This window comes from Typopeltis vanoorti, chromosome 17 (genome assembly GCF_054136105.1).
Source record: "Typopeltis vanoorti isolate ZY-2024b chromosome 17, IOZ_Tvanoo_1.0, whole genome shotgun sequence".
NCBI lineage: Eukaryota > Metazoa > Arthropoda > Arachnida > Uropygi > Thelyphonidae > Typopeltis > Typopeltis vanoorti.
The window spans coordinates 74171259-74191092 of NC_143565.1; positions in this window are offsets into that span (position 1 = coordinate 74171259).

Below are 19834 nucleotides of genomic sequence, written 5' to 3' on the forward strand. Positions count from 1 at the left end.
CCTGGATATCCTTATAGTCTGTGCAATGTTTTTGGCTGGTATTCTTCTATCATCTAGGATCATGGCATGCAGTGTATCGATGTTTTCAGGTGTGACTTAGCCACCCACCTGGCAACCGTTGGGCATTCTGGGACACTATCTCCTAAAGTCTTACACAAAGATTGGTGAATCTCAGTTGCGGACTTTTCTTGCAGCACGAAAACTTTGATTACAGCCCGCACCTCTGTGTCTCCGAATTTCTTCAAAACTTCTGACATGTCTTCTTATGTACCCTAATAGAAAAATAACAAATTATTACAATTTCATGAAACATGGTGTTAAAGAGTTTTAAGATGTGTTCTTTCTTGTGGTTATATCAGTTGCTTTAATATCATTTTTGTTCTAGGTGTTTATCAGAACTTTTCACCCTCCCCCTCGTACATATAATTGGAAGAGCATTTGAATGTTTTGACAAGCTGACAGTCTGGAAGAGAGCGAGCGAGCGAGAGAGAGAGAAACAAATAAATCAACAATAAAAAAAGATCAACAAAGCGAGCCAGAGACATCCAATAAATATTACACTAAATTCAACACAGATAACCTGTTTCAACTTCAGAATTTAAGACAAAATGCTAGGTTTTAGTTTGTAATGAAACAAAACAATCTATTAGTAACACTCGTTCTGGGATTATCCGTTATAGAATCGATTCTAATTGCTGACTATATTAGATTTTTTTCTACAACATTCACCTGCTTCTTCCAAAGTTATTCGAGCTTCGGTAAAGAGGAGGGTTTTTAATATTCGAATCTCGTGATTTTAACTTTAAACACGTATCTCCACCCCCCCCCCCCCAAAAAAAAGAAAAAATCGACTATAGAATTCACATTGTATCACAAAATAATCAGGAACACAAGATGGCGACAGCTACCTATCCTTCATCTTCAAACCATAGGTAACATTCATACCCAATAAAGGAGTTCGCATCTCCCTAATAATGTCACTCAAATCGCCTATGCGACATTATTATTCAGATTAAAAGTTGCATTCCACAATGTAATATTTCTAAAATAGCTCAACATGTTGTTCATTGATTAAAGAACATAGAGTCTATATCAAAAACATCTGATACATCTTTTTTGCTTGAATTTAAAATATTCTGATAAGAAAAAAAAATCGCTGACCAGAAACAGCGATTTGATATTTTTAGAGAAACATTCTAATTATATTCCAAAAACAGCTTAGGCTCTATTCCCAAAATAAATCTCCCAATAATATCAAATGCTTATAAAACTACCCATTTTTTAAAACTTTCCGTATTGCATTTTTTATCCTTTAATATTAGGTTGACCATTTCGGATCTATGTCCGTCTTCCATCAATGCGCAGGACATGAGGAGGCGTGTAGGAAACTTGTAAGTTATTTACTTGTAGAGCACTTCAATCAATTCATCTTCCAAACATGCTCTTTGGTGACCAAAATGACAGCGCAAGGCATCCCGTTCACCCGAGAGTCTTGCACAGATCCGCTTCAGATGACAGGTATCAGCGATTAATAGAGGATAGTGTCAACCCACGTGATATGCAGCAGTGCCCTACAGTGACAGGAAGGTGAAATATGGCCCTCTTGTGTTCTCTACTACTTCCTGACCGGATGTTAAATAAATATTTAATTTTAACTTTCTCAAGTAAGGTTTCGAGCACCAAGTAATATCTTTCGGTGAACAACTTAACGTCCAGCTGGAACACAAGTTTTACGTTAATAAATTCCACTTCCTGAGTTTCGGTAAGGGTCTCAAACAACATAGAGGAGATTCTGAGAGAACGCATATAATTCGTTTACTTTTGGCTTAATTTTCCTCTTTAGTATGCATAGAATTCGTAGAATATATAAATTTCAATAAACTCCGACTCACGAATTTCCCAAGAGATATTACGATACCAAAATATGATTGCGAGACCTTACTTGAAACAAAAATTATGACGTATGAAGTCATTATTAATCTTGTCTACCTTGTATAATACATCCAAAAGCATTGTTTTAATTGCTTTGTTACCACTTTTGTTTTATGTAGTCACTAGCGCTAGATCTCGTCTAATTAATTATAAAGACATTTTAGCTATGCACTTTACAGTATATATGTTCTGAGATCATGCTTCAGACAGGAATTTTAAATGTAAAATAAGCTTAACAAATGCATGAAAATAAATTACGTAGAAATATACTATAAATCCATTTTTATACAAGCTACGAAAAGTGCATGAGTGAACATGTGACATCTCAACAATATGCATGTTACAACAATGTATTTTTCTCTGAATAAAACAAATAAATTTGTTTTATATAACTAACGTCCTTCGACTATGATTATTTGAAATATATACAATATAGTTTTAAAAGCGTACACTTATCAAAAGTTCTCTTTAGAAGCGTCCATGAAAATGTACTTAGACATGCTTAGTATACCGAAAGATTTCTGGGAATCAAAATATGCGAATATTGAAAACGTTGCCTCTTACCTTTCGTATAAATTTGCAATTTTATAGGTAGCAGGTAACTTGTTATGTAACTTATTATCATTTATTCGTGTGTGTATGTGTGTGTGTGTGTGTGAGCGCGCGATTAAATTAAAAATATAATTTTTCCGTCAAATTATGGCAATAAATATAGAAACCTTGCGGTATCTCTTAATATTGAAACTTTAGTCTAGTACATTAAATTAATGTATCTTATTAATACTGTTAAATTAAATATTTTCGAATTTACTTATCCATGTTAATATTAATATCATGGCAATATTCTTAGTTCATTTCATCGCAATTAATTAATTTGTAGTGACGCACTGTTTTGATTAAATACTTAGGTAATCATAAATTAGATTATATTGTATTATTTATATATTTTATAATAACTATAAGTAGTTATATAATTAACAGATATTTCTAATAATTCATTTTAATCGATTTTCTTATTAAACTCTGTATATCAAGAAGACACCTTTAATTTTCTTACTTAGAAGTTATAGTTAAGAGTCACTATACTATCCTGATGTACTAGGGAGGGAGAGGATTGAATCCACCGTGAGATGCGGTGATTAATACCCTTGGAGGGTAATGGATGGCAATGCTGTAGCCACTGAAGTTCTAACTGAGGCTCGGCTATTGCCGTTACCCTCTTGCCATGATCAGAGCTTTAATAGCTCAATAACACCTTATCCGTATACTATCCTCTACAGATAACGGGGAATGTGAAAAGCATCTTGCTTCACCCCTAAAGACATAAATGTCAATTGTCTGATGTACTAAAAAAAAAGAAATCGAATTCTCAACTGAAATTATGATTAAATGACTTTGAACTTGAGAACGAAGCTTCCTCATGATTTAAAAACCTACTAGTCTGGTAAATTAGGTTTAATTTTTATTTCATAATAATTTATTAATTCTGGTATAAATCATTCGTATTTTATTTCTGTTATGAATATCGAGTTTATCAATTTGTGCATAGCAGATACTTTCACGTACATAATATTGGTTTAAATAATAATAATAATAATTGTTTACAACATATACTATTATAATATTAACAATGATGATTACAGATTTTGTTTGCATTTTTACACTCTATATATACAATAACAATAGATATTATTTCTCGATATAATAAATTTTCTTAATAATAATTTTTTTTCTATTATCATCATACAAAGTATTTACATATGCACAATTAAGACATTACATTTTTCTGCTCTGTAGAAAACTCTGTACGCATTTTAAAGTACCTTATTTCTTTTTGATATTTTTTTAAAAATAGAAATACACATAATTTAATTTTTCATATCAGTATTATCATTTATTATTATACACCGTATTGACATATACATTACAATAATTTGCGGTCTATGAGATTATGAGTCTATGATCTATGAGATTATGAAAATTAGTTGATTAAGGCAGCTAATCCCACTTACTTCAAAGCTAGGGTAAACTTTTATGAAGAGAGCAGGATTAGCCTTGACTATTTATGTTGTTTGGTACTGTTTATGGATGGAATGCAGGCGTTGGATGCTGGTGATTTGTGATGTGTATATAAGTATTAATGCTATATTAACTGTGTTGGTATAGTTTCTACAGTTCGTGTTTTAATCTTCTGTAGTTGTCTATGTGTTTTAAATGTTGTGGTAGCTTGTTGAGTAGCGTGGATATGAGATGTGATCTGACTGTAGGTCCGTATGATTTATTGATCTTGGGTTGTAAAGGGTTGTGGTGGGTCGTGTTATGCGATATATGTCTCTGTTGTTACGATAGGTGATGTTGAATTAATTCCTTAGTAACATTATGTAGTTCTGGAGATAGTTTTCTGTTTGAGACCACAAGCTTATTAAAGAATAAAAAATAAAAGAGTAAAAAACCCGACAAGTTTCGTACGTCGTAAGACTTACATCATCAGGGATAATGGTGTATAAAAGTTGAACACAACAACAACCAAATTAAATAGTCAATTAGATGTCTTTTTGACTTCACAACTATTCATTAATTGAGAACCCGAATACAAAATGATGCATTCGTTACTGCATGCTTGTTGGAACAATGCTAGTTGTTGCCACGTTCTGTGGATCACGAGTGTTATACCCGAGGCAGTTAAATTTTTGATGAAGGCAAACCAGACGATATAAAATTAAGCCTTGATTTTTATTACATTGTGCAGGGATTCTAAGCATTTTTGCAGCTTCTTTAAATTTTCTTGTGAAACAGTTCTTATCAACATATGATATGTTTGTCTGTTACCAGAGTACTTGATGGCCAGTAGTAGTGGTGTGGAATGCTAAGCCTGATTTGTGTTCCCTTCTTTTTTGGTCCGACGTCTCAAGGCTTGATGTAAAATCAAGCCTTGAGACGTCGGACTCGGATATAACACGCGTCAGCCACAACAACTAGCATTGTTCCAACAAGCATACAGTAACGAACGTATCATTTTGTATTCGGGTTCTCAATTAATGAACAGTTATGAAGTTAAAAAAGACATCTAATTGACTATTTCATTTGGTTGTTGTGTTCAACTTTTATACACCATTACCGCTGACGATGTAAGTCTTACGACGAACGAAACTTGTCGGGTTTTTTACTCTTTAATTTTTTTTTAATAAACATGTGATCTCAATACCGAAAACCAATTCCAGAACCGCTTGCACACAGAAACCTCCGCTTAAACATTATGTAGTGTTTCAGATTTTTAATGTGTGTATCGCCATATTGCCTGTTGTATATAAGGTTTCCAAATCACTGCCGACACAATTTCCCTATGTAAACTTCTATATTCGCTAGATGGCTGTTTGATGTGTTTGCTTAGTAGAGATTCGCAAATACCATGATACAGGAGTCTTTTTTTTATGTTAGATAGAATCATGTCTTTTACTTGGAACAGTTTTGCTGCGATGATGCGGACTTTAGTATGTAGGCATTCCATATGTTTTGTCCATTCAAGGTGGTAGTGTATGTAAAGATCAAGGTATTTTGTATGTGTTACGGGTTTGATTTCGGGACATTAGCGAGTTTTCGTTGTTTATATGTGATAGTATGTGTGGCAGTGTAGCGATAGTGGTCCGAGGCTCGTAATTCTTGGATTATGTATTATTAACATTTTTGTTTTGGTGCCGTTGATTACAATTGAGTTTTGGTAGAAGCATGTTGTGAATTCATTTAGGTCTTGTTGTGGACTGCTAGTAGCACGGTGTCATCTGCATACTGATTATTTGACTTCATATATTTGAATGATAATAATAATTATTATTATTATTATTATTATTTGCCATACGGTACTTAGGCATTTAAGCCTACGATTTGCTAGATTGGCTTTCGTAGCCTTAATTTTAGAATCAGGTAATAGTTTTATACCCGATATATTAATGTTAATATTCCTGAAACGCTTTATAGTAATAGTTCATTTAATAATAATAGTAATAAACAATTTATAGATTTTTCTTATTATTTCGCAGAAATGGAAAAAGGAAATGAATAACAAAGGTAGACAAATCATCATATGCAATGAGCTCTTCAGAATGTTAAACAAGAAGCGTGTAGAAAATTAGCAGCAGCATCTAACATCTGAAAGACGTGTAGTCCCATTCTGCGAACATATGCCAAGCACATCTGACGCGTGGAAAGAATGAAGTGGTCGACAGGGAGTACCTTAGTGGCTCTCATCCGAACAGCAAGGATTACCAGCATGAAGCGGTGATCTAATTAATGGCATAACTATAGTAAAGCTTGCAGATGTCCATAAGGAGTTGCTAGCAAACTTCTCCAAATCACTTTTGCCCAAGTCCATATCTGCGAACACAATAACGGAAGAAAGAACTGGCAGTATTTAGGAAGTTAGTGATTTGTCTAAAATTGCTTCCTCCGCTCTCTTCCGTCTCTAATCCCGTAACAGATTTAATAATCAAATTCATCCCAAAGTCCGCTGTTAATAACTCTACTTCAATTATGCTAAGATTTTCTATTAAAAATAGTGTAGATCGTGTTAACAAAGGAAACATTAATCCAGAAGTTCAAAAGGAGTTGTATTAGACTTTAAAACTATGTTGAACTTTTAATGATCCCAAAGACGAAATTTTATTTAGTTTTTAATGCAATAGAATCGCATATTAACCGAAATTGGGAGAAAAGACGAAGCTTATTAACAATATACTTATATATTTTGAATTTTATAATTTTTAGCAAATACATATGAATATGAGTTCCTTTATGGAGCAATTGTAAAGAAATAGATAGATTTGTTCTGTGGATTTATATAACTTTGTTTTAGTAAACACTGGCAATTACAGAATTACAAATGTGAATTCAAATGAACAGCAATGTGGATCGTAAAGGTTCAGAGTGAAGAGGCTCAGAGCACAATCTATTTTGATTGTTAATATGTTTGTTGTTGAAGATAATAATATGAAGCGTCAATGGTGTACATTATGTCATGTGATTTTTAAGTGAATTCCGCCGACGAAAGTTAATTAAGCCTATAGAATATTAGGATTAGTAACACGAATGAAGTAAGAATTAGATAATCTGGAAACCGTTTTCTAAGGAACACCAAATATGCAACTTATTTCAGACTTCCAATAAGCAGGGAAATGGTCTCACAATTACAGGGATTTTTTATCGCATTTGACGTCTGTAGACGCTGTATGGTCATACCCTCACCTCACTGGGTTTTGGGAGTGAAGGCTTCTGCTAGAATAAGTATTAGGGTAGGATCGCAGATTCCCTTTCCACGCAAAGTTTGTAGGACAATCACAAACATCTATGCCCACGGCGGGATTCGAACCCGCGGCCTCTTTGCTGGAGAGCGGACTTTCTACCCACTTGGCCAACCAGGTTTGCCGAGTGGTGACGAAAGAATGTCATCTAATAATAATAATAATTATAATAATAATAATAATATAAAATAGAAATTGTATTGGAAAACGAAACAGCAAACATTCTCTGGGACTTTCGAATACAAACTGATCGGCATTTGGAACACAATAGACCTGACATCACAATTATCGAATCGACAGGTTTGGATTTTCGATATCGCAGTACCTAGTGATAACAACATTAACAACAAAGAACTGGAAAAAATTACTAAATATCGAGATCTGGCAATCGAAGTTGGCCGACTGTGGCTTAAACACACTAAAGTTATTCCAATTGTTATCGGTGCACTTGGTACAACTTCAAAGAAGATATCCAACTATTTACAGCAATTAAACATCAGTAAAGTGACCCCATATGACCTACAAAAAACAGCATTACTTGGAACAGTCCATATTTTACGACGCTACCTGACGGACTATTCTTAGATTCTTGGGTAGAATCTGAATTGTTCTGAATCACCAGTAAAATTTTGTTTATATGATATCTTGTTTTGACTGTGTATCAATTATGTGAATAAAATAATAATAATAACAACAACAACAATAATAATAATCTATTTGAACCCGAATGTCTTATTCTAAGCAAGATTTCGATGGATGGGAAAGAGTCGTATCAAAAAAAGACCATTTTTGGAATGGTGTTCATGCAGCGAATGGTTTTATTCCGAACAGTGTTGTATGTCAAATAGAAAACATAAATATTTCTTGTTGCTCTTCCCTCCCCCCGTCCTCAATGCATCTAATTCCACATTAGTGTTTGGGCACTCATTGCCTCAAAGTACTAATGAATTAATATTTTTATTTCGGTATATCTCTTTTGAAACACAGTTTGCAGCATATGAGCAGAAGAAACATTGGCTACAGCATTGCCATCCATTACCCTCCAAGGGTATTAGTCACCGCATATCGAGGTCGATTCGTCCTTCTTTATTAGAAGGTTAAGGGCTAGAATATATGAGAGCTAATCTTCTCATCCAACAGTGGGTGTGCATCCAATTGGTTTTCCAACCAAAGATTAAATGGCTAATCAAATAAATCCTAATGGCATCAAACATTTCCTGTTTTCGTTTGCAGAGAAATTTTAAATGACTTCGACGCATTCTTCACTTTACAGAATAACGTGCCAACACCTGAACGTTTTCCTAATGAAATCCTAATGAACAACACTTAAAATGTTTAATCTTTCCAGCATAGCAAACAACCGATTAGAGGCCGGCATTTTTTTCTTGTCTATAAAATGCGTGTGTACTTCCTTGATCGTATTTTAGTAACAGAATTGTAAATGACTTGGAGTTAAAGTAAATTCTCGAATTCCCTAACCGTCTCTCATAACCACGGATGTGACTTTTTTTCTTGATCTCTTCCTACACGTAATTATTCCTGCAATAAGCATGCGGAACTGAGATTCTATTTTTGCATTTTAATTCGCGACCTTTCATTGTCCCGTAAACAGGTGAATATTAGCGAAAGGGAAGATTATAATGCGATGTACTAACGCTAGTGAACTTTACTCCCGAAAACCTTTAGTAAGTTAATTAACACACCGAGTCATGTTACTGGTTCTGAGTTAATTGCGTGTGTTCATCATTGTCTGCACCGCCCGCCTCTCTTTCTATTCATCTTTCATCCCCTCTTTCCCATCTTTTCCTTCTTCCTAATAACCTGTGAAATCGTTTAATTTTCGAACGCTGCAGGGGGAAACGGCGCGTTCTGGAATGATAAGAAATACGAACAGGTTCTAAAGCAAATTCTCTTTCAATACAAATTAATCAGCGAAGTAAATGAATCCGTGCCACACAAACGCTTATCGAAGCGGCTATGCTATTAGCAAAGATGTGGAAAGGAGACGGAACCTATTGAATTCCACTGAGTATTTGAGGTTCTGTCTAAGCATGCCATTGTGGAGATTACTTTTAAAAATTATTTTAATCTTCTCAGATAAAAAAAAAAGTGCAAACAGCTGCTGATAAGAAAAGCGGTTTAATTTTAAACCACTAAAGACTAAATGCGCGTACTAAATCATCTCTTATTGTTTGTAGGTACATTAAAATGTAAGTGAAATCGTATTAACTTACAGCTTAGGTAATTGTTCGAAGACCATGAATTAGGATGCTCTTCAAATATATGTAAACTGCAACATTACTCTCTGATTGATTGTAAATGATGATCTTACACAAAACTATTTTCGGTTAGGAAGATTTGCTAATTCTTCTTACTAAGATTTTATTCATAAACTCTCTTCCCACGAGAACTATTTTCCCAGCATCTTCAGAATGTAGTCAAAATGGTAATGTGCCCTTTAACTGGGAAGACACGGTATTCAAAGTCTACCTAAGATACAAGGAATATTTCTAAGGACTTTTCAACTGAAGGTGAGCTAGCGTGTCTCATATAGAAATGGCATACTCGAACTAGATTTCTTCCGTTCCATGAAAGATAGTTAAGCTGCTGGAAGAGTACAAGCAAAATAGTTACCGCTTTAAAAACTAGAATTTTTATATTCTATTTTTATATTCTATTCTATTTTTCCGACGTATAATAATTTGCATATACTAATTGCAGTTCCCTTGAAATAATCCTCAAAACGTAACAACCATTAGCACTATTATTAGCTTCATATTGTTTGGCATTTTAATCACAGACTGTTCTTCTTATCTAAGTGCACATGACAAATATTTTCTGCAAAAAAGACTTCGTTGTTTCACAAATTCTAGTTCCGCCAATTCTACTCTTCCATTAAAACCCTCATGTCTGTTCTGTATTATCCATTGAGGATATCCGTGACGATTACTTCCTTGTGAAGCTAGCTATTCATTTCCTAATATAGGGGACCCGGGTTATATTGGATTAACGCGAAAAAGAAAAACTGCAGAGAAAAAGTGGTATATTAACTGCATATTTTAAGCACGTCTTTTTTTTCCCTTAAGAATGAAAAAACCCAAGTTTCTAGAAGAAAAGTATTGCTATCTTAGTTTATCTGAAGGTGTTAACTCACCTTCAGTCCAAGAAGCCTAAACTGTTTCGGGCTTCCTTCATGTGATTCTATACCTATAGATGCATCCATTATTCGGTTTATTTCCAGGATCCACTGTCATGTTAGTTTTATGTGTTGTGTGTAATCACAGAATATATTGAACAGTTTTCGAGTTGATCTATATCTCTAAATTAAATTAAATTTTAAAAAAATTGGGTTTCTTAAGGGCGAAGTTTAACACCTCATATTTTATCAATGCATACGCACTTCTCTCTCCTTCGTAAATTGACGAGAGAATTATTCTTTTCTTTTGAGGCACAGTTTAGAGCAAATGCTATAGAATAAAATTTTCATATATCTCAATACGCAATAGAAAACTCAATTGAAACAAAAGAACAATGAAATTATGTTTTTGCTGAATTAACTATTCAAAATGTTTTATAGCTCAAATAACAAAAGCATATTATTAATATATATCGTGTCTGGCTTTAGGTTACGTATTTTTTAAATTACAGCCGAAACACCTAAGGCTATGAGGCGAGTGTTGTATTTCTCAAATTTGCAGTTAACAGGTATAAGGCACTGGTAAATAAACAAACCGGCTAAATGAAGGGTGAAATCGTTACCGACTAAAATACGGAGACTGTTTCGTCAGTGAAATTTTGCATCTGTATGTGAAAATCGAAATGAATCAGTCAATGTTTTTGGTATTATTGTTCGACCACAGATGCGAGAACCCTGGCTGGCAGATTGGCAAGAAGAGTCAATTCATGTTGAAGGGGAGAAAGGAATAAAGCGATGTAGGAATTCGTCACCAACACGTATAAAACACACGTTTTACGTATAACGCAAGCGATTGGAATGGATTCGCATGCTTTATATGTAAAAGTTTCCAACTGTTGTACAATCCGAATAGTTACCACTTTAAAAATTAGAATTTTCATAAAAGAAAAGCTAATTTTCTGATGTATAATAATAGACACCCATCCCACGAAATGCAGCGATTGTCCTATTATTGGAATAGATCTGCCTTCTTCTGCCATGCGCAGAGGTGTCAAAGGGCCTCTCATCTGTGGTCGGACAGTAATTCTGCACACTATGCTGTACTTCTTTACACTAGCATGGGATAATATTATCACGAACGTATTTTAAAAATCAAGAAATTAAAAAAAAAATTGTACAAAAAATGCTGCCAAATCTTCTTCTTCTTCTTCTGCAGCTTGTCCCACCTAAGTAGGATCGCTGTTGTTAGTGAGTCTCCTCCACATCCTCTTGTCATGGGCTGTAACCACATCCAAGTTATTCATCCTCAAGTCCTCCTCCACCAGCTCCCTCCATCTCTTCTTTGGCTGCCCGCGCTTCCTTTTCCCCTGCACATGCATGTGTGCATGTCCTTTCTTCCTCCCTCCTCATCACATAACCAAACCATCTTAATCTTGCCTCCTGTATCTTTGCTCCCAAGTTCGTAACTTTCACCATTCCCCTTACATAGTCATTTCTCAGACGATCCTTTCTGGTCACACAGCACATCCACCTAAGCATTCTCATCTCTGCTACCTCCATCCTGCTGATGTTATTTTTCCTCGGGGTCACAGTTTAAATAGCATACGTCATAGCTAGTCTCACTACTGTCCTTTGAATTTTACCTTTTAGATTCATCGGCACCTTCGTATCGCATAGCACTCCAGCCATCTCTCTCTCTCTCTCTCTCTCTCTCTCTCTCTCTCTCTCTCTCTCTCTCTCTCTCTCTCTCTCTCTCTCTCTCTCTCTCTCCAGTTACTCTGTCCCGCTTATATCCTGCATTTCGCTTCCTTCGACTTTAATTACATCAAAACAAGAAATTCATTCTAATTCATTACCACTTTGTCGTTAAACCTGCGAAATTTTTGATTTTCATTGTGAAATTATTACTGACGTTATAATTATAGGCATAAGGTATGCATATGAGAAATATCATCAAACATTTTAAAATATTGTTTGGGTATCATAGTCGATAAGAATCAGATCTCAGATCGTTTGCATAAAAGCTGAGGATTAGAATCTCGTAAAACATTATTGTTTGTAAAAACAAGCTCTGAACCCTGCAAAGCTTCCCGATTTTGCGAGACGTGTTTAACATTAATGAAATGAAATGCACATCAAATCTTAGTTCACACGAATTTCCTTCTGAACATTAAAATGAATCCATATAGAATTCACAAGAGTGGCATTCGTAAGTATATTTGAATACCATTGATTTAAATAGCTTAGTACAGTTCAACATGTTCCAATTGCGCCCTCTTTTTGTTATTTGGAAATTGAATGCAAATTCCCTGTGATAAATGTTTGGTGTCTTCAAAAAAAAAAGTAAAAAAAAAGTAATGAAGGTAAAACTTGCCGATTTTTTCTTTTTTTTTTACACTGAATGTCAGTATTTTTTTTCTCTTTTAGCTTCTCGAGAAAACAAACAACGCACTTTACTTAAGAGTTGGTGCTGCTTTTGTGTTGCCAAACTTTTAATCGCTTTCAACACAATAACAAACTACACGCTCCATGGACTTTTCTCTCAACTGTTTGTGAACTAGTAAGGTGACCTCTTTGTTAAACCAACCTTACGAGTAGCCATTACTTGGGTCACGTTCTAAGAGATGAAAGGACTTGCATTTTGTAGAATGTCATTAAGTAGCGAAGAGAAAATCTCTCTCTCTCTCTCTCTTTCTCTCCCAGTCTCTCTTTCCTTATTCTTTCCTTTTCTGGTTCTATTTGCTAGTCTACTTTTGTAATGCCAAAATGTCAGTACTTCGATTTAACAAGAATCTTAATATAGGTGGTGCTTCAATAACTAAAATTGGTGTTTCAAAAATATTTGAATTGTTTGATTAATTTGAAACGATTAATATTTATTTTATTAATTAATTAAGTTTTTAATTCAATTTAATAAATAATTATATATTTTAAAATATATAAATTATTTAGAAAAAAAATATTTAAAAGTTTGGCATATTAATATAAAACACCTTATACTGTATATATATATAATTTAATAACACTCCATTATTTATATTTATATTTAACTGAAATTTATATATTTATATTTATATTTAACTGAAATTTATATATTTATATATAACTGAAATTTTTATATATATAAATGTTAATTATAAATTCGTATAAAATCGTCATTTAATTTTTCTCCATTATTTATATTTAAATTAAATGGGTATTAAAATTTAGTTTAATATTTGATAGTACATATTCATCATTTGATAGATTTCGTATAAGAAATTTAATAATCCCATTCAGGTTTTTATTTTATAATAATTCACTATTGCATGATTTTTTCTTAGTGTATTTGTATGTTGATATAAAATATCAAATGTATGTTTTAATGTAAATTTCTCAAATTTTCTCAAGTTTGGTATAGAGAAATTTAAGGGGAAAAAGTACATTAAAGGTTTAATCCATTTTATAACAAACTTAAAAGTTTGGCCTACCTTGGATAGTCATATTAATGAGAATCTATCCTCAGAGGACAGCCGGCTTTCTTGTACCAAAGCAAAATTAATTACCGTGCTTCACTTCCGCTTTCAGTAATTAAAAGGCATTCTTTACTAGTGGTTTCATTTTGTCACCTTCTGCCCCTTTATAAAGCTAATTACTTTGCTACAGAAAAACACCGAGGCTAAAGACGAAGTGGTTAATATAACAACTAATTAAGTCCTTGTTTGTAAAAACCTCTTCTGGAAACAACAGTTCAATTCTTATCCACTTATTGTTAAGTACACTTTTGTTAGATGTCCGGAAATAAAGGTTCCAAAACATTTTTAAGCTAAACAACGCAGAGATCATAGTGTAATGATCATACTTCAAATAATCGTAGTAATACGTAATAGCTGATATATAATCAAATGAAAATAAATCGGAAAAAGCCGCTTAAAATATTGATAATTTCTTAAAATATCAAAGAACTTTAAACATTGAATTTGAAAAGATAACCTTAGTCGCTTCTGGATGTACAAATCCCATCAAACTCTAGCAATTTAGCTCGAGTTAAATAGAATTTTTATGTAAGTATGGGATTAGTATTGCTATAAAAGCAAAACAGAAAATCCTGTGTCAAGCATAAATGGCTCACTTTTTTAATTTAATACTTACAATACGAAAAATCCTGTTTTACTAAGAGGCATCTTAAATTCGGCTCCAACTAATATTGAATTTCAAACACTGCCTAGATCTGTCATTTAAATATGTTTACCAAGAACTTCTAGTTTGCATATTTATAGGGCAGGATCAGCTAGTCTTCAGAAATTAATAGAAACCCGTGTATGTTGTTTAGAATATCGTGTGACAAGTGCCGGTTATTACTTCTCAGGGTGGAAAGTTCTGTTGACACTAATATTAATCTCTTGCAGACTCTATCAAAGTACACTGAGAAATATTATAGAGAACGAAGCTTATACGACCGCTCATAAAAGTAAATTGCCTGATATTCTTCCCGTTCTGCGAGGGAAATTTATAACTCTCCAAGGAATGACGAGCATTTAGCCACCATGGAAGATGGTACACCGACATTTAATATCAAGTTCCAAAAGGCACACAGACTCCTTAATTATTGTCCGATCATTCATATCACCTCTTTATACTGTCATTGAAAGGAAAGGTTTCTAGTGAAAAGTTTATAAAATACTACTCGAATTTCAAATTTCTATAAATATATAAAAATCCAATTGTTTTCTTTTAAATGTTTCTGCACGTTGGCAACTGAATACAAAAAAAAAGGGAAAGTCTTCAATTTTACAATTAAAGATTATTAAATAGAATTCGGATTAATAGCATTTCATTAGATTTAATTCTGTCATTTGTTAAAGTTACTAAAGCGATATTTTTACCATTACTGAGTGTAACATTTGTATCAAGATTTTCCTCTGGGTGCTCCGGTTTATTCCTTTGTATTATTACTCTTCAGGACGTTATTAATACTGTGAGATACTACTGGAATTTGCAAAAGCATCCGCCATGATATCGCGTTAGACTTCTGTTACATAATCTGGAGCAAGTGTGTTTTGATCTGAAGCTGAACTTAGATACGAAGGTGACTGATGGATAGACATATGAGTGGTTTTTGGAGGAGTAGAGTTCAGTAGTCAAAGTGCAACTAGCATATTGCCACAGGGTTTTAGCGGCTATTTAACTTGTATATTAATAATACAGGAAATGGTCGAAGGGGAAATACACAGTTATTTGCTGGTGATACAAAACTGAGTAGAGCAATAGTTAATAAAGACGATTGTGCAGAATTATTTAAAGAAACGAACAGTATGAGCAAAGGAGAATAGCTATCCATTTAATGGAGTAAGTTGTACGGTTACGTATTTTTTGATGAAAATATTGCCAACTGTGTACTACATTGACGTAAATTGGACTGCAGGAAATTAATAAAACTAAGGATGATTTGGGAATGTTGGCTGACTTTGAGTTCACGTTTAGAGGGCGTATTGCGAAATTAGCTAAAATAGCTGATAAGGTTTCCTGGTTATTGAAGAATACACTAATAAGTAGAGACAGATGTTATTATTCCTCTTTATAAGTTTTTGATACGCCTCATCTATTGCACAGAGTTTTTTTTTTTTTTGAGATGGAAAAGGTGGAGAAAGTCCATCGGGTGTGTCATGGTGGTATGAGGTCTATGGAATGTTCCTTATGAGCACAGATTTGTAGGTTACAGAAATTGGTTGATAGACTAAAGATGGGGAGGGGATACAATGGAGATATATAAGTTGCATAAAGAGCTGGGTTTTCACATAACTAGTAGAGAGAGAGAACTGGGGGATTATTGCTGGAAACTGAGTAAGTGTGTAGTTAGTAAGTATGTCATATAACAGTTTCAGGCGGTATCCTGTAAAATCATTTTGCAAAGTGCAGCAAAACAGTCGAGTTGAATCTCCGATTCAACTCGACTCTTTCTAGAGCTTGAGAAACTTTTTTTTTTTTGGAAAGTGATGAATGATTGAAATCAGCTGTCGAATTCAGTTGCTGTTGTTTCGTCGTTGAATGAGCTCAAACCGGAAGAAAAACAGAAATGGTATTGAGCGAGTCATCGAATGATGATTAGTGCTAGGTAGTATATTTTAATATTATAATAATGAAACAAACTATCATAAAATATAATAAAGTGGTAGATGGATTTTGGAAAAATATTACGTAGATTGAGATATTTCTTAAAGTTTCAAAATTTTTTAATTTTTTAAAATTTTCTTAAAGAAAATTTCTTAATTTTCTTTAAGAAATGGAGCAATGGGATATTTCGTGCTCTGATTCAAAGGATAGTTGAATTTTGTAGACAATAAATTGAAATCTGAAACAAAAAAAAACATTATTGCTTTGTTTTATTTAGTATTAGTCTGTATGATCTGGTATGGCTCTTCATCTTTATTGAATAAAAATGAATGATGGCTTACTTCCTGAAAAAGAAAGAATAATCTCTCATTGATACCAATAATTATGGTAAAGAGTGCAGGTATTGATGTGTTTTATCTTCTTTGAAGAATTTTATAATTGAAAGTTGCTTCATATAATAAATATCTTCGTCACAGAGAATGCATGCTTATTGAAAGGTATAAAGTTTAATCAATAGATTGATATAGTGAAAGATAAACAGCGAGTAGAGGGCGTCGTGATGATCAAGGTAACCAGGATAGGAAAGAAGAAGAGAGGCTGAGGGGAATGATGCCCTCTTTCTTTCCTACCTTAGTTACCTTGATCATACACGGCGTTCTCTTATCATCAGCGCAAAGAAGTAGTCTGTCATCTTACCTATGAAATGTTAGGAATAAAATTTAATATTTTACCTCTAAAAAATCCTCTGGTCTCCACCAGAAGTGGGTTGTATCCGTATGCGGTAAGAAACCATAAAAACATTTGTTAGCAATCCACGGATGTGAATCCTTGTTCCACGCCCTTCCCTTCTCTGGTCATTAACTAAATAACGATGAGTATTAATAAATGACCGAATGTACAGTGAGAGTATTTTTATGTGTATTACAAACTCATTTTAACTGCAAATATTTTACAGTTAAAATTTTACAATCATTTTACTACCATTAGATTCAAATATAAACATCCTTTGTATATAATACACCCACCTCAGAGGATATGATCGCTGGAACTCATCCACCGACGGTATTAATGTACTTGATATTAACGCAGCTCTATACCACCCTCTAGTTGGTGGAACCATCATGAGAAAAGTAAATTATAATTTAGTGGTCGGTACAACAAAAAATATGGAAAATGAAAGAAAAAAAATACATGCATTATTTTCTGTACTGCACACTGAACTCCGCTCTTGCACTAATTAAACTTTCATTTCAATTTTTAACTTTTATTTTAAGCGACGGAAAATAAGATAATGATTTTAGAATGGGCGTTTCATGAATTGATTTTTGAATCATTTAAAATCAACTTTGCATCTGTGAAAATTGTGTTTTCCTTTAAGTAGAAAATTAAAGATACCGTAGTGCGAGTGTGAAAGATGGTTCACCTTACTGCTAGATACCAAATTAATCAAGTTATACGTGAGTTTCTAGAAAATGTGATTTTATTTTTGCACTTTCTAGGATTTTCTTAGAGATTCAGAGAAAAAAAATCCTATATATCATGCTTTCGTCTCGCTCATCCTTCATACCGACAATATATAATTCCATTACAATTTTATATTTCTATTTTCCAAGTTCATGTCTAATTCAAGAAGAATTTTTTTGTTATTCCTGTAATTAAGTCCAACTTGCCGTCACCGGAGTTCCAGCTTATCTGTTACACTTCACTAGATACATCTTCGTCATTTTGTCATTTCTTCTTTTCGGGCTACATTGTGAACTAGTGTCAGACATACCAGCTGAATTACATTTCTGCACGTTCATCAATAATTCAGCTATATTCTCTCTCTCTCTCTCTCTCTCTCTCTCTCTCTCTCTCTCTCTCTCTCTCTCTCTCTCTCTCTCTCTCTCTCTCTCTCTCTCTTCCCTTTCTTTACATCTATACTTTGCCAATATAATACATTTATCTTTTATTCCTCCATTTTCTAGATTCCGTGTATCTAACACAGTAAAAGAGAGAGAGAGAGAGAGAGTAATTTCAGTATACAGTATTATATTTTCTCTTTCTCATTTATAGATGGCTTCTCACAAATTAATTTGTTATTTTTCTGTTATCAGAATTTTTATCACGAAAATACAGTCTATACAATGTCTACACAGTTCAGCTTCTTAACTATATGCTTGTTTCTAAGGTATAACTGTAAGTCATCCATTATGAGTAACGGACCGTGATATGAAAGCAGATGAAAATAATAACATAATATACTTAGAATATGCTGTTATATTCAAACCAGAAACAAATATTTAAAAAAATGTTAATGTAGATTGTCTAAGGAATTTTGGACGTTTAAAAACATTTATATCCAAAATGCCGTTAAGGCATTATTTCATCACCCTGTATTGTTACGGTGATAGATTTTGATTTTCTTCATTATTATTTTACTTAATATTTGTTTTATTCAAAATTTGAAAATTTTAATTCGATTTATTTCTTTATACCATAGTGGTACAGAAACACATATCTAGTTAATACGCTAGATTTTCCATTCGCTTATCATCGCTCAAGTCTAAAATAGACGCTTAAAGAACTTGGACTAAATTTCAAATCTGTGATATCGTATTTATGTAGTTCAGAGCAGTATTTTCCATATATTTTCATATCAGTTCAATTCAGATAACTGTTAGTTCAGATTACTATACCTTAACAGTACATGAATAAGGATGAACAAGAAGTGTGCCTGTTTGTGTTGTAACTGCACTTTTTACAGCTATACCGCTTTTATTACACTCTTCATCCTAACACAATGGGAAGAACAACGGAAATTACTCCCTTTGGTTGGAAAGCACAGCTGTGATGATCGATTCTTATTGTGAACAGAGGAGTTTTTATTTGAGCTATATGTACACCCTCTGTCCAAAACGAAACCCATCTTTTGATAGAAAATAAAACACAGACCAATTATAATTATTCAGGTCGTTTATTTCAATCAATATACTCTCCCTCAGCTTCGATACAACGTTTGGCACGGTCAATTAATTCGTTAAATGAGTTTTTTATATCGGTTTTTGGGATACTCTTGAGGGTCGTGGTTACTGCCGCTTGAACGTTTTCACTGGTGTCGTATCGCTTTCCTTCATCGGCAAATGAAGTCGGGTGAAGAGAAAGAGGTCACAGAGTGTTAAATTAGGTGAATATGGTGAGTGATCCAACACATAAACGTGGTTTTTGCTCAAAAACTGTCTCACAATGTTCGAACGATGAGATGGTGCATTATTGTGCAAAAGTGACCAGCTGCCTGCATCACGTAACCGACGAAAAATTCTCCCTATCAATCGCTTCAAAACTTCGAGATAAAACTCACCACTGACCGTTTGGCCAGGCAGAACGAATTCTTTGTGGA